Below are 11,544 nucleotides of genomic sequence, written 5' to 3' on the forward strand. Positions count from 1 at the left end.
CTGGCAGAGCTGTGACTTCTCTTGGCTGCCCACAAAATCTATTGCTGCCCATTGGAATTGTTACCCTTCCTGAGTGCAGAGATTGGAGTCTAAAGGGCGGGTTTTCTTTTCCTCCCTGCCAGCTATCTGTGAACTTGCTTGCCTGGTGCTGGGTGCCCATGGATTCCCCGATTCACAAAGAAACATCTGCTATTTCCTGTTATATATATATATATATTCGGTGTTCAGGCTTAATCCCCCCCCCCCAACTTTCTTAAAGACCCGGGAAGTAAGGAAGTGAGCGTTTATTAAGCTCCTACGCTACGCCAGGCTAAATGCTTTAGAAATATGATCTCATTTGATCCTCAAAACAACCCAGGGAGGTGGAGGCTCTTATTATCCCCACTTCACACTTGAGGAAACTGAACCCAACAAAAGTTAAATGACTTGCTCCAGGCCACACACCCAGTAAGTGTCTGAGGTCACATTTGAACTCGGGTCTTCCTGACTGAACTCCAGGCCCAGTCCTCTACCAGGATCAGTTGCTTGGGCTTATATGGAATTTACGTCTTAAAAGGTCTTTCATTGGGCATTATTGGTTCACTTTCTTTTATATTCTACTAATTTTACTTTGGTTTTTCTTGGTGTGCTCTGGCCTCATACTGAATTCCTGTCAGTACGATCATCTGTGGCCTCTAGCCTTGGGAGGAGGAGTGATATAGGAACTGCCCGAGTCCTCTGTGGTGGGTGGCTAAACTGAGCTTTTACTGAGGTTCTCTCTGTCTCTGTCTCTCTGTCTCTTTCTCTGTCTCTCTCTGTCTCTTTCTCTGTCTCTCTCTCTGTCTCTCTCTCTGTCTGTCTGTCTCTGTCTCTGTCTCTCTCGCGGTAACTTCCGTATTTCTATATTTTTCTTACATTCCAGGCCACTCATCTTTTGGCCTCTCCATTCTTGCTGGTGCTGCAGACCTCCAAGGCTGGGCTTCGGGGCTTCCACGGCCTCTGGGGCTTGGAGAATAAAGGGGGTTCGGCCCCGAGTCCTCGCCTTCCGGTAACCTCACAGGTACTAAACTTAGCTCAGCTAAGTTTCCACCCTCGTCCCCCAGTCCTGCTGCAGGAACCTGCCCAGAGCCCTGATGGCTCCCTCTGCTCTCCTTCACTGGGCGGCCGCTACTTCTTGCCAGTCAAGCTGGGGCGGTGGGTTTGGGAGGAGTCATGGCACCTCTGGGGCAGCCTATCCTGCAGCCAAACCCGACCCTCTCAGGCAGAATATTTTCAGCTTGTCTGTTCCTGTCACTGTGACCTTGGGCTCACTTGGGCCTGGGGAGGTTGGCGCCCTCCTCCCTCCTCCCTCCTCCCCCGGGAGTGCTCTCAGTATTTTTAATCCTTACAGTGCTTGTTTCACTATTCACATCCTAGTAATCTGTACAACAAAAACGGAAACAGAATGGAAAAAAGAAAGCCACAAAGTAAGAAAGAGAAGGCCTGAAGAAGAGATCTAGACCGTCCGGGCCCTTGAAGCTGCCTCCAAACTTCTCCTTCGCAGAAGCTTTAGATCCTGAATGTAATGACGGCCCTCCTCCCAGAACATTTCTATTTACAAAGTAGGGGATCGAACAAGGCTTGTAGGGGAGACCAAGACTCTCCCGCAAGTACAGCTTGCTTTGAAATAATGTATATAATAAATTCAGCCTACGAGTTTCAAAGCTGTCCTGTGGGTCTGTATTTCCCTCCAGATTTCCTTTTGTTCCTCTCAGTGCATTGTAGACATGTTTGAATGACTCTTTTCTTTCTTCACTTCTTTTGTTTAGCAACATTCCCCCTCACCCCATTCTCTAGTCCAACTTCTTCCCCTCCCCCCAAATGATAATTCTTATAGCAAATAAGCATAGAGGAAATCCACACATTTGCCACGTTAAAGATGTTTGATTCTGCAATCCATCCCTCTGAGATAAGGTGGATGAGTGCTCTTCCTGCTCTGTGGTGGTCATTGATGAGAATCCTACCTTAACTGGAATAAGTGTCTTCTCTTCTAGAGATGGAGGCCTGATTGCTTTGCCCCTGGGGCAAATTCCTTTGTTGGAGAGTTGAAGGGATTTGCCCAAAGCAACCAATCCTTAATATTGCTGGTAACCTAAACTGGAAGTTGGCACATGATTTCCAAGGCATTAGGCAAGCTCCTCGCATTGAAATATTAGGTCAAATGTCACAAGATACCATGTATTAGGAAAAAATGCAAAGTCTTACACTTTGGATCAAGAAATCAATGTCATATGTGTGATATGAGGCATACGGCTCAATAGTTCATCTGGGAAAAAAAGAGGTGGAGTTCAGTCTCAGATGTGGGCCTAGAAAGAACCTCAAAGGCCATGTAGCCCATCCCCATCTTTCAGATGAAGAAACTGAAGCTCCCTGGGTTTTAGTGATTTACTGACACAAGAAGTCATTATCAGAGGGGAGATTTGAACCCAGGTCCTCTGACTCCAGAGGGAATGCTTCTTTCTACTACATTGCGATGCCTCCCTTAATGGACTACAGATTCAATATGAGTTAATGATGTGGTACAATATCCCAAAAGGCTCATGTGAGCTCAGGTTACTGTATGTAGGGCTCCTCCCACCCTCACAGGACTAGAGAAATGATGGTCCTAATACACTTTTGTGATGTCTAGACCACATCTTTGAGCATTGCTCTCCATTTTGGTCACCACAGTTTAGGAGACACACAGATAATCTAAGGATTGTCCGGAGGAGTGAGACCAGAATGGTGCAGGCTTGGGTTCTTTCTATGAAAGGATCAACTGAAGGAACTGGGAGTGTTTGGCCTGGAGAAGAGAAGATTTAGGGAAGGACATGAGAGTGGTCTTCTGGTGCCATGAGGAAGCCAGGTTGGGCTTGTTTTGCTTGACCCCGGGGGGCAGAACTAGGAGCAATTGGTGGTGGGAGTTATTTAGAGATCTATGTCAGTGTGGTGTATGGGAAAGATTTCTCATCGTTCGAGCTGTCAAAGCATGGGGTGGGCTGGCTCCCTGCCCGCCCCTCCCCCCCCCCAGCCCCAGTGAAGGCAGGCCAAAAGCTAGAGGACTACTTGTTAGGGATTCTTTGAAAGGATTCTTGAGTATAAGTGGCACTAGAGGGTCTCTGACTTCGGATTCACTGGTTTAAAAATGGGATATTTTACTAAGGGCGGGTGGGGAGGGGTTGCGGGAGAGGGAAAGAACATGAAATATGCAACTATGGGAAAACCTTCAAAATAAAACTTAAAAAAGTGGGATATTTAAAAGTATCAGTCATTTACACATGAGTCTGAATAAGGGATCTGAGAGCAGATTTACTTGGGACAGTGGATATACTGAGTGCACTCAGCATTTAGGGGCAATGGAGAGGACTTCTATTGGCAATGGGAGAGGGTAAAGCTAGAGAAAGTAATGGTTCAGGAGAACATGAGCGCCTTTGTCTACCTAACATTTTTTTTCTCAGTGGTGCTCCAAATGAGAGGACTTTCCTTGCCCTGTAAAGGCTTAGTACCATCCAGAAGATGGCTTCCTGCCTGGGGCATTTGGACCTCATTTTTTACAGAAGAGAGTACAGGCTATTCCAGGGAGTCTCCATTACTGCCAACTCCCCCCACTTCTCACTGGCTTTGGGGAAGCCAGGATTGAACCCATGTGGGAGCTGCAGCATGTCTTTCTCTCTGTGACACACAAGTAGACGGACTGCAGAATGTCGCGCTAAGGTCTCAGACGCACCAGCTGTAGAGTCTAGCTCTTTCTTCTGAGCTAGGTAGGGGAAGACTACCATGGACCAAGATTTGGGACAGAATCATTTCTTTTGTTACGGTCAGACATGGTCGAGCCCCGCATCGTATGGAAGCCCTAGAAATGCTCGTCCATCGGCTTTCTGTCTCTGCGCTCTGGCCCTGGGCATCCCCCCCCAAAACTGGCTCCCTACAGATGTTCCCCTGCTTGTGGGAGCCCCAAAGAGGCATTCTCGGCTCTGGAAGCAACAGAGGGCAGTGTTCAGACAGGAATCCGCGGCCACAGCCGCCCTCCCCTGGCTTTGAATGGATTATCAAAAGTGTGTTTGGCAGATATTTAATCAAAGAGCCAACAGTGATTTCAATTTGTTAACGACTTGGTGATCCAGGCTGGATCCCCAGGGGAGACATCCTCCCCCGGGAAAGGAAGGAGCTGACCCAGAGGTGGCCAGTCGCTAATAACCTCTCCACTGAGAGCTGGACATTACTAAAGAAAGGCATCTTCCCAGGGGGCAGAGAGGCCATTCTACTCCTTTAATGAACAGTTCCTTAGACAAATGCCCTTTCCTTTAATATTCACAGCAAATATGATGGGACATGCTTTCCTCTTCATTTGTAGCCAAGGAAATGGGATATGGTGTGCCCTGATAGGGCCCTTTCCCAGCTAGGAGCTCCACCCTGTGTGGAACAAGGCAGCAGGGGACATTCGCAATCCTATCTCCTTAGGGTCAGAGAGCGAGAGCTAAAAGGGAGCCCAGAGACCATCGATTCCAACCTTACCATTTAACAGAGGGGAATACTGAAGCCTGAACGGATGAATGAATTGCCCAGGGTTGTACAGGGAATCAGGATCAATGGTGGGATTCAAATCCACACCTTCTGACACCCAAACTTATGCACATCACATTGTAGCAGACTGCCCTACCAGGGTAGAGTAGAAGGGCCAACTCTACTGGGCTCTCCTGCGGGACTTTGGGGAAGCCACTTCCCTCCTTTTGACCTCAGTTTACTCATTAGTAAAAGGGCGGGTCGCACTAGACAATCTTTTTAGCCTCAATCTATGTTTCCGTGATCTAATGAAAGGCTGAGGTTGTATACATGTGTGGTAAAGCTCTTCATTGGAGCAATGAATGATATTGACCCATATCAATACTGTTCCATTGCAGAGACAATTAGAATGAGTGAATGAACAAATGAATGGATGGATGGATGGATGAATGGATGGATGGATGAATGGATGGATGGATGGTTGGATGAATGAATGGATGATGGATGGATGAATGAAAGTCACTGTACTCATTTGAGAAGGCCACTGAAATATTTTTAAATTTCCTTTCTTTTCTCTCCTACCCCTCTGAAATGTTTTCCTGTTCTAATGCTGTTCTTACTGCTGCACCTGTTCACACAGTAGGCATGATTATTTAGCGTCAAAGTAGCTTTAGATGTTCCTATTTTCTCCCAACTAGAATAGGCGCTAAAGTGAGCCGGAGTCCCTAAGTGACCATCGAAGTCTCTAAGATTTAAACTAATTAAACTAATCAGCTAGACCTTAGAGATGATGGGATCAGCAGATGTGCGTGAATAGGGTGACTGCAGACAGGCATCATCATAGCCTAGAGGGAAGGAAAGGGCAAGGAAGGAAGCATCAATTAAGCCCCTTTTATGTGCCAGGGAGTTTTACAAATATTCTCTTCTCTCCCTTTTCCCCAGGGTCCCAGGACCCTAGAATCAGAGCCCACGGGGACCTTCTAGGTCATGCTACAGCGGAGGGGACGGAGCCTTGGAAAAGCTCATTGGATTATGGGAGTTTTTCTTAGAGTCCCATTAGACTGAGCCATTTAAGATCCCACAAGACCTCCTTCTACGGTTTCGATCTTTGGCAGGAGATTGTATTGGGACTGAATTAATGAAACAAAAGCCTACATGCGCAGAGTATCAAATTTAGCCTATTGCCCTGACTTGGTGAGCTCCTTTGGTGCTGGTTTATTTGGTCATGGCAACCCACAATGTGAAACTTCAGAGAGATGAACGCGACGTCCGCCACTGGGGTTTAGTTTGACTCAGCAAACACGGTCGGAACATCTACTCCACGCTAGATACGCTGCTGGAAGGCACAGACAAAACATGACCTCGAGGTTTCCCCTCTCCTAAAGACCTGGAGATGAAAATTCAAGGTAATTAGAAGGGGGAGGCCAAGAGCATCAGGGAGGGCTTCATGGAGGAGCTGCCCCCTGAGCTGAGGTTTGACTGAAGATGAAGATTCAGAATTATGGGGAGATGTGAACGAGGCTGTCCTTTGGGTCCAGGCAGAGGATGGAATACTCAATGTGGGAAATGATGAGTAATGCAATTTGGCTGCAACAGAGAGGAAAAGGATATCAAATTAGCAAAGTCAGGGGCTACAGATTGGAGAGAGCCGAGTGGTCTGCCCAGAGGTAATAGAGCCACTGATTCCACGGCGACTTGATGGAGGCTGGATCAGAGAGGGGGGAAGACTGGAAGCACCTGACCCCGGATGAGGTCACAGCTGTCTAGGGTAGAGATGATGAGGGTCTGAATTAGGGACTAGCTCTGTGAGTGGGGGGGAAGGGGATGAAGGCAAGGTCTGTTCTGAGGGTAAAATGGACAAGACTTGGCAACTGATTGACTGTGGAGGCTGAGGGAGAGCAAGAGTCGAGGATGATTTCCAATTCATAAAACCTGGTAAATGGGGGGATGGTGGTACAGAAAAAAAGATCCTGGAAGAGGGGTGAGATCCAGGAAAGTGGGTGGGCTCTGCTTTGGATGTGCTGAGTTCGAGATGAGGGAGAAGTATTCAGATGGACACGTCTGGTGGGCAGCTGGAGACTCGATGATTCATTTCCCCAGGACAAGATGGAGAAGGTGTAAGTAGAGGACATTTCTCATGAAAACAATCTGGGCATTCTGGTGACTGAAAGATCAATTCGGCCAATGGTGCCATGTGGAAATCTCCAAGTCTAGGGCAAGTCGACAAGCCTTTTGGAAGTTCCTCCTATATTTCAGGCACTGTTGGCATGCATTGAGAGGAAAAGAGTCCAGGCCTAGGAGGATGACTACTAGGGAATGGTCAGCCCTCTGTCCTCTGCCCTGGAGGATTGCCTCCAGGTTTGTGCCCTACAGGCCAGAGGGGAGGTTCTTAATAAGTTGGAGGGCCTCCAAAGAGGGTGACCAGGCCAGATGGATTATGGGGAAGTGGGCATGTCCTAGGGGCATCATGGTGGACTTCAAGTGTTTGAAGGCTATCCTGTGGAGGAGGAGGCAGAGGAGTCTCCATCCCTGGGAGAAGTAGCTGACATGAACAAGGCAGCTTGCTTCATGGAGTCTTTAGCGGGAGAGCTTCCCCCAGGTGGAGAGGACTTGAAGCACAGGCTAGTGCTCCTCTGTCCCACCTTACCTTGCTGGTTCAGGCTGGCTGGTGTTGGATTCTGAAGTCCCTTCAACGGCTCGGTGACTGGGAGTGCTCCTGGGTACTTGTGGGAGAGGGGTGGGGCCAAGGATTTCCTCAATTCTGGCTTGCTGGCCAAAGTGATGGATCCTAACGTCTGCTTCTTCCTTTGGTGAGGTTGTCTATGGCATGGAAACTGTCCTACTAGGACATGGGGCAGAAGGGAAGACAGTAGACTCGCTCTTCTGTGGCTCAGCCTTTCTGCCCCATCTTGAGATCCCACCACTTCGGACTCAGGAGGAAGAGAAATGATGGCGGAGTGTGGCCCATAGGACCCAAGTGTCCTCCCGTGGTTTCCCTGGTTGCCTCCTCTGAGCTGACAGAGGCCAGGTGCCACTCCAGGGCAGAGGGAGGGAGCTTCACGTATTTAGCCTCCCGGTGTGTCTCCTATGGACTTTTCTTCTTTCAGAATGGACAGAGCTGATTTCTCTGCCAAGAGACTGTGGAAACAAAGAAACCCACCCCAACCAAACGAACAGGGGCTTGTCAGACTAATATCTTAACAATAGGGAGCCTCTTATTCTACAGAGGAGGAAACTGAGGCCTTATCCAGCTCCACAAATGCCTGGGACTCCCAAGGGCTGCATCTCGGACTGTCTCTGCATCATGCCCTTCCCCCGTCCTCCTCCCTCCCACCAAGTACCTGGACCCTCATCAACTTCTAAGGCAAATGCCAGGATGGAAAACTTGGTTGCCTCAGAAGGCAGGGAGAGGTGAAGTCTGGGATTCGGAAGGCCTCCGACCTCACAGGGACCAGAGCAGATCACTGAGTCTGAGCCCTGACTTGATAGCTGAGGAGTCTGGGGCTGACCCAAGGCGGGGGGGCAGTGACAGCTGCAGTGGCTCTAGAGATCGTCCTACAAGTCTGCCTGCCCCTGGTGCTCCCCTGCTCGCTAAGCCTCAAGGCTGGTTCTCCATCGCCTCCAGGATCAAAGAGAAGCTTTTTTGTTTGCCAAGTGCAGCCCTTCCCCACCTGGCCCCAAGTGCCCCCAGCCACCTTCTGTTCCTCTGCCCCAGCAGCTTCCCAAGCCTGGCATTCGTCTTCGTCCCTCAGAAGCCTCAGTGGGCACACCACCGGCAATGGGCAGGCCTCCCTTGATATCCTCGGTGCCCTCGCCCTCGCCCTCGCCCGCCATCCCTCCAGACTGTTCGTTACTTACTGTGGGGCTGCATGCTTGGACCGAGAGGCGGCGCCCTATGGGTGGAGGGAGCAGAAATTGTCCCGCCTCATCCCACTGGAAAGCCCATTTGGATCAGGATGAGTGCCCAGGAATAGCAGGGGAGGACCCCAGAGGGCTCGGGGCTCCCTGAAGAGGCCCTTCAATGTGCTCTGGCTACTGTGAACAGCATCTGAGGGGGAAATTCCCATTCCCTGATGGCCCCTCAGGCTCAGCACCTCCCTTCAGCCTAAGCTTTCTAAACTCCACAGCCCAGATGGAAGTAGGGGCAGGTAAAGAGGGCACTGCCGCAGGGCATCGGTGTGGGGGGGGATGTGTCTTCTTCCACCTCACTGGCCCCAGCCCCAGCCCCACTGGTGAAGCTACTTACCACGGGGTGTTGTCTCTATACGTTTCCTCTGCCGGGCCATTTATCCAGGCCTTAGAGAGGCGTGTGGGACGGGGAGAAGCCCTGCCATCCGCTAGTGTTGCGTCTGAGCAGATCTGGCCACCCGCCTTCTGCCCGTCCCGGGCTGGGGCCAGCGTGTCCGAGCCCCGGAAGCCGCGGCCCATCTCTCCCTCTCCAGCTGTCCTTCTGGAGCGCGGCCTCTGGCGATGCCCAGCGAGAGCCCAATCAAAGCGGAGCCCAAGGGCTTGGGATCCCAAGGAAGGAGGTTGATTTTGCCTCCTCATTTCTCATTCAGAATCGATGACTTTCCTTTCGGGGCCCTGAAAGCTGCCTGAGCAGAATAAATATTTCCGCCTCCGTCCTTCATCCTCGGGCGTCACCTTCTCGGGGAGGTCAGCCCCACTCCGGGAGAAGCTGTGGGTAATTTACAGACCCCTTGGAAGCCCTTGAAGGAAGCCATATCTGCCACGAGGATTGATGGCGCGCTTCTCTGGCTGTCATGGACCAGGTCTCTCCAAAGGAAATTGAACAACACATTTCATTTTGAATGGAGAGAGAGAGAGAGAAATCGGGTCCTGCCGCCTCGGGGGTGGGTGGGTGGGCCCACAGGCCAAGGGCTGGACATGGGAGCCCTTCTTCAGGCTTCCGTGAGCCCCTTGTTTTGGGTGGAATAAGCTCTCTAAAGACAGGCACTGCCTCTCCTTATTCTGTGTTCTAATGGGCTCTTAATAGAGCCTTTGGCGGGAGCAGCTGGGTGACTCAATGGATTGAGAGCCAGGCCTAGAGATGGGAAGTCCTGGGTTCCAATCTGACCTCAGACACTTTCCAGCTGTGTGACCCTGGGCAAGTCACTTGACCCCCATTGCCTACCCTTACCACTCTTCTGCCTTGGAACCAATACACAGTATTGATCCTAATGCAGAAGGTAATGGTTATTATGGGGAAAAATAAGCCTTGGGGCTTGATTAAGGAATTGGGCAGGCAGGGACTGCTGGGTCCTTTGCATGGCCCCAAGCCCAGCGCCCAGAGTGGAGCAGGGTCTGGCCCTGGGATCTCCTCTCTGAGATGGGGGCTTCAAACAGGACTCTGGAGTTCACAGAATCACCGACTACAGAGCTGGTTCCATCCTGGCTCCATCGTTTTACAGATGAGGAAACTGAGTTTGAGAGGGAGGAGGTGGCATGACCCAAGATGAGCAGTGGAAAGCCTCTCAGAGACTACAGGTGGAGCATCACTCCAGAGCAGAAAGATTCCTCAAAGGCCCCATTCTTTTGTAGCTGAGTCAATGAGACCTAAGCTGTCACCTGCCCAGAGTGATGCAGCTAGGATGTGTCTGAGGCAGGAGCCAAGCAAGGTGCATGTTCTCTCCATTCTGCCATGAAATGACTTGGCCAAGGTCTTTGGGCTCGGTACACATCTGGCCCCCAAAGCCAGGTCCTCTGACCCCAAACCCTGTGTTCTTTCCGCTGCATTATGGGACCATGAAATGGCTGTCTCTCTGTCTGTCTGTCAGTCTGTCTCTCACGCATACCTTCCCCATTTCAGACATGACACAAGTGGATGCCCAAGAGCCTGTGGTGAGCGCCCCAGGAGACAAGGCAGCACTGACTTCTGGATCTTGGCCAAGGATATGGGACCAAGGAAATGGAGCGGGCCAGACTCAGAGGTCCAGCTGGAATAAGGCGGGGGCTGCTCTGCCCTGGGGCCGTGGCCCCCGTTTAAGGGATTTGTGGATTGCAAAGGAATTGGGAATGGCCTGGGCAAGAAAGAGCACGGAGAGTGGGGAACTGGGGGAGATGGATTTGGAGTCATTCAGCCGTGCCGCCTGCCTGAGTCTGGGGCCCCTCGAAGCCTAGCATGCCAATGCTGGCCACGGAGTATGCTTGGGAAGCCACCAGAGTGGTTGGCCATTTCCTTTTTCAGTGGATTAAGGCAAACAGGTGAAGTGACTTGCTCAGGCACATGGCTAGTAAGTGTCTGAGGCAAGATTTGAACTCTGGTCTTCCTGCTTCGGGGCCCAGCAGTCACTCTATCCCCTGTTCCACCCAGATGCCCCAGAATCCAAGGACCTCTGTTCCAATTCTAGCTTGGCAACGTCCTAGTTATGCGCCAGTTTCCTCATCTAGGAAATGAGGGAATGGGTCTGTGTCCTAGGATTGCAGATTTGGGAACGAGAGGAAATCTTGGAAAATGACCTAGTCCTACCCTTTTATTTTACGGATGAGGAAACTGAGGCACAGCTCAGTGAGGCCCCCTAACTGGTCTTAGTGGCGGGAGGTGAAGTCGCGTCTCCCTGGACTTCCTGGGGAGCGAGCGCTGCCTCTTGGAATTCCCCTCCTATTTGGGCGGCTCACGATGGAGTTTTAGTGCAGGCGCCTGGGAAGCGTCTCTCTGACGTCATTCGTCCTCAGGAATTCCAGAAGTTGCTCTGAGGCCGCTTTCCGGGACGCCTGGAGAACTTCCTGCACCTGCGCCTCTCGCTCGGCGCTGCTGCCAACGAAAGCCTCGGGATGGGGGGTGGGTTCCCGGGGAACAGCTTTGGGCCAGGCAGTCGTGTCCCCCACCCCCCAGGGCTAAGGGAAAACAGGGACGGGCTGGGGGGGGGCTCAGCAATGGAGCCGGGGGAGGCCCAGCCTGACGTTAACGAGGGAAGAGCCAAGAGAAAGGGTTTGTCTGATGGCAAGAAAGGCCACTTGGGGCCTCTTCTCTGGGGCTCACTCCGCGAAGGTCTAGCCCCGCCGCTGAGGCTTTGGTTTCCTTTCTTCCTCTGCCAGCTCAGA

This window comes from Gracilinanus agilis, chromosome 2 (genome assembly GCF_016433145.1).
Source record: "Gracilinanus agilis isolate LMUSP501 chromosome 2, AgileGrace, whole genome shotgun sequence".
NCBI lineage: Eukaryota > Metazoa > Chordata > Mammalia > Didelphimorphia > Didelphidae > Gracilinanus > Gracilinanus agilis.